The sequence below is a fragment of the Aulostomus chinensis genome, chromosome 20 (assembly GCF_037954235.1).
Source record: "Aulostomus chinensis isolate RoL2024-O1b breed Wild chromosome 20, RoL_Achi_v1.0, whole genome shotgun sequence".
In the NCBI taxonomy this organism is placed as follows: Eukaryota; Metazoa; Chordata; class Actinopteri; order Syngnathiformes; family Aulostomidae; genus Aulostomus; species Aulostomus chinensis.
Window position 1 is genome coordinate 675,161 of NC_141339.1, and position 4,840 is coordinate 680,000.

General features: G+C 52.0%; 1 protein-coding gene across 1 annotated transcript in view; it reads left to right on the forward strand.

Annotated features, from left to right (window-relative positions):
• The first annotated feature begins 201 nt into the window (after positions 1 to 201).
• The window catches only part of ches1 (checkpoint suppressor 1), a 74,580-nt gene continuing 69,941 nt past the window's right edge, over positions 202 to 4,840 (forward strand). The window contains exon 1 of the mRNA XM_086189959.1: positions 202 to 583. The gene's annotated coding sequence lies outside the window, so the exon portion shown is untranslated. The remainder of the gene's footprint in view (positions 584 to 4,840) is intronic.

A 4,840-nucleotide genomic window follows, 5' to 3' on the forward strand; every position in this document is an offset into this window, starting at 1 on the left:
CACTTTCACCTTGAAGCTGAGTGAATCTCTTCTCTCATAGACGATCTGTGTCGTTGCCTTCCGTGCACAATAGCGTTCTTTCACAAAACACAACCGGCGACAGGACCCGGGGCAGACACCGAGGGAAGTCCTCCACTGCTGGCGGGGCAAGGCGGAACACGCACGCACGCACGCACGCACACACACAAACTGAGGGAGCTCCAGTAGAAGAGAGAGCGGCACAGCGGGATAAACAGAGAGAGAGAGCGAGCGAGAGAGAGAGAGTATAGGAACGCAGCGGCTCGTGTGCGTGTGTGTCCGCGTGCTTGCGTGCGTGCGTGCGCACGCGCGCGTGTGTGTGTGTGTGTGTGTGTGTGCAGGTACGTTCGCTCGGTGGCTGAAACGACTGGCGGGGCGGAAATGGAGGGGCTCGGGAAAAACGCTGGGAACTGACCGAGTACCGACGCGAGGAGAGGGAGAGAAGAGAGAGGAAGGACGGACGGAAGGAAGGAAGGACGGAAGGAAGGAAGGAAGGAAGGAGGGAGAGGAAAGTCTGACAGAAGAGAGTGAATAAGGGGCTCGTCTGGGACGCGCGGATCTTAAGGTGACTTTACATGCAGGTTGGCTGAGGTGTGGGGGTGTTGACATGTGCTGCATGGCTCTGCACTTAAAGGGAAGAAGTGTGTGTTACAGAGAGAGACAGAGAGAGAGGGGGTAAGCGATCCCACTGACTGTTGACGTGTGTGTTCGTGTGTATGTGTTTGTGTATGTGTTTGTTTTCCTACAAGCAAAAAAAAGAGGTCAAAGTGTGTGAGGAGCAGTAAACTGGAGTGAAGGGATCAAAAGGAGTCACACTTTTAGGGAACGGCGCGATCAACGCTCCTCTGGTAGGCTGCTCAAGTTGAGCCAGACGGGGGGGGGCAACACAAGTCCATTTTACCAGCCCCCCCGTGTGTGTGTGTGTGTGTGTGCGTGCGTGCGTGTGTGTGAGAGAGAGTCTGGTTTAAGCTTCTTAAAGCAGCTCTGAATGAATTTTCTTTTTTGTTGACACTAAAGGTTTGCGAATTCGTAGTGGTTTTGTGCGTGTGCGTGTGTGTGCGCGCGTGTGTGAGCGCGTGTGTGCGTGTGTGTCAGACGGCAAACAGGTTGAGGGAGGCAGATCTGATCAGACGCACAGCAACAGAGGAGAGAGCGTGGCACAGGCTGAGCAGCAGCACATTGGATTACACAGGCGAACACACACATTCACACACTAAACAGTTCTGTGGCCAGCAGAACAGCTGTGTGTGCGTGTTTATGTGTGTGTGTGTGCGCGCCTGAGAGCATTTCACTTAATGCATGCGCCTGCCTTGGCACGTGCAGGACTGTTTGCTTTTATGTTATCGTTTGCTAGTGTGTGTGTGTGTGTGTGTCTGTGTGTGTGTAAACATGTATGCGCAGGGGAAGAGTGCTGTGTCGTCTCAGACAGACAGCGAGTGTATGTCTACCTCTCTGGTCTGAGAGGGGAGGAAGGTTGAGGTTGTAGGGGTGAGAGTGATGGAGGTGAAGCTGAGACGGAGGACGGGATGATGAAGGTTTTAGGAGGAGGAGGAGGAGACGGAGCTGACAGACTCTCTCCAGGAGTGCCGCTCATTCATAATTCACTTCCATGGCGAGCGTTCATTCACATTTTGACCCCCCATGGCCGCGCTCAATGGAGTTCTTGCCCCTCCACCCCTTCCTGTCTCTCAACGGATGCCCCTGTGGCGAGATCGCCCGGACGCCGCCTCTCTCTCACTTTCAGACGCTTCCAAAGAAAACCTTTTTTGTCTCTGATGACCTTTAGACTGCTCTGTGTTCTGAAGTGGAAGCTCTGATGTGAGATGTGTCAATTGAATATTGAATTGAGGCTCCACCCCCAGATGATTGGTTTAGCTGGCGTGGCAGTGAGCGCTCTGGCCAGTGTGTTGGAGGGCCGCCTCCCTCCAGGCGGCTGCAGCAGCCCATCGCCGATCTATAATTCATGTGTGAACGAAATCAAGAGTGTGTTTGAATAAAGGCATCAGACGGATGCCGGCTCATGGTTTATTCAGCCTAAACACTCCAAATTGACTCTTTAAATATTTCTGATTGTATTATCTGAGGCTGGAGCGCCGCTGCCACCGCATCACAACCACATCACCACCACATCTCCTGCTACCACATCACCACCACATCTCCCGCTACATCACCACCACATCACCACCACCGCATCACCACCACATCACCACCACATCATCACCACCACATCATCACCACATGACCACCACATCACCACCACATCATCACCACCACATCATCACCACATCACCACCACATCACCACCACATCATCACCACCACATCATCACCAAAGTATCACCCACCACCACATCATCACCACATCACCACCACCACATCATCACCACATCACCACCACATCATCACCACCACATCATCAACACATCACCACCACATCATCACCACCACATCATCACCACATCACCACATCACCACCACCACATCATCACCACATCACCACCACATCACCACCACCGCATCACCACCACATCACCACCACATCATCACCACCACATCATCACCACATCACCACCACATCACCACCACATCATCACCACCACATCATCACCAAAGCATCACCCACCACCACATCATCACCACATCACCACCACATCACCACCACATCACCACCACATCATCACCACCACATCATCACCAAAGCATCACCCACCACCACATCACCACCACATCACCACCACCGCATCACCACCACATCACCACCACATCATCACCACCACATCATCACCGCATCACCACCACATCACCACCACATCATCACCACCACATCATCACCACATCACCACCACATCACCACCACATCATCACCACCACATCATCACCAAAGCATCACCCACCACCACATCATCACCACATCACCACCACCACATCATCACCACATCACCACCACATCATCACCACCACATCATCACCAAAGCATCACCCACCACCACATCATCAACACATCACCACCACATCATCACCACCACATCATCACCACATCACCACATCACCACCACCACATCATCACCACATCATCACCACCACATCATCACCACATCACCACATCATCATCATCACCACATCATCACCAAAGCATCACCCACCACCACATCATCACCACATCACCACCACATCACCACCACATCATCACCACATCATCACCACCACATCATCACCAAAGCATCACCCACCACCACATCACCACCACATCATCACCACCACATCACCACCACATCATCACCACATCACCACCACATCATCACCACCACATCATCACCAAAGCATCACCCACCACCACATCGCCACCACCACATTGCCACCACATCGCCACCACCACATTGCCACCACCACATCGCCACCACCACATCGCCACCACCACATCGCCACCACCACATCACCAAAGCATCACCCACCACCGCATCACCACCACATCCTCACCACCGTATCACCCCTGCTGCATCACCCACCACTGCTGTGTCACTCCACTGGTGTGGTTCAGTTCAGAAAGTCATGACAGTTCAGTGTGTGGCGCTCAGTCATTGGTTGAGATGGGACGTGTAAAGAAAGACGCAGGAGCGGATCCATATTTTAATTTCAACTCTTAATTGTTTCACCAAAAGGATGAATGGATTTCCTGCCTGTGTGTCAGAGATGATTCAGGACGTTTCCCATGGCAGCACGTCATCTGACAACTGAAGTCTCTGAGTGTGGAATGTGGAGAAGAGAAGGAGGAGGAGGCACCCTCCAGATAATGGGCTAGCATGTAGCAGCCGCTAGCTCTGGTACTGACCTGTTCACCCTCACCCTCAGCAGCTGTAGGTTCCTCAGCATGTCCTCTCAGGAGCTCTTCTTCCTGCAGCTGGCCCAGTCCCACCTGGCTCACCTGCGCCCAGGTGTGGTCTTGCATCCTCACTGGATGGGAAAACTTACGTGATTTTACACTGAAGTCATTTAAAGTCCCTCTGCTCTTTGATATGCTGATAATCCTCAGAGTCATTTGTGCCCTGTTCGTGTCAAAAAACAGAACCAATCAGAAGAGCGAAAGTGAGAATGTTTCCTAAATCTTCATCCGTTCTTTCAAAGCAGCACCTGCTTGGTTTCATTTTCAGACAAAAACTGAGAAAAATTCAACTGATTTCATATTTGTCATTCGGGTTTCTTCCCACTCCCATGTAGTTGACAGGCTGGAAAGAACAAGCAGCAGTCCTGGTCCTGGTCCTGGTCCTTAGACCAGCAGACCTTCCTCCTCCTCTTCGGGGGGCCTGGAGAACCATTACGTCCTGGCTCCTGGAGCTTCTTCCTCAGCAGCACCCCCTGCTGCACCACAGTGATGGTTGAAGTTGGTGGATGGAAGGCGTTTCGAAAAATGCTGTCAGTGTTTTTGATGTGTTTTCAAACTTCATGTGAGATTAAAAGTTTGGCTTCTGAAGCCTTTATCAGCCGCACGAGAGTTTATGTTCCAGCTCTGTCACCAGTCAGACCTTTTCCACAATGTGAAAACACAAACCAGTTTAGCAATCTGGTTTGTTGGTCTGCTGTAACTGTTTCACCACCCTGAACCTACTGGTCATTGCCGCTATCACTGGTCAGAAGTGTACAGCTGATCACTGCAGTCATTCAGTTGCTGGAGGTTGTGTTACCCGTAGCGACGGTAGCGTGTAGTTTATCGGGCGCCTGCGGGAGCTCAGGATGGAGACGTTCAGTAGCACAGTGATGGTTTGGAGGTGGCGTCTGATCAGGGCCTGCTTAACCTGTTCACGCCTCCTCTAACCCTGACTGCCTCA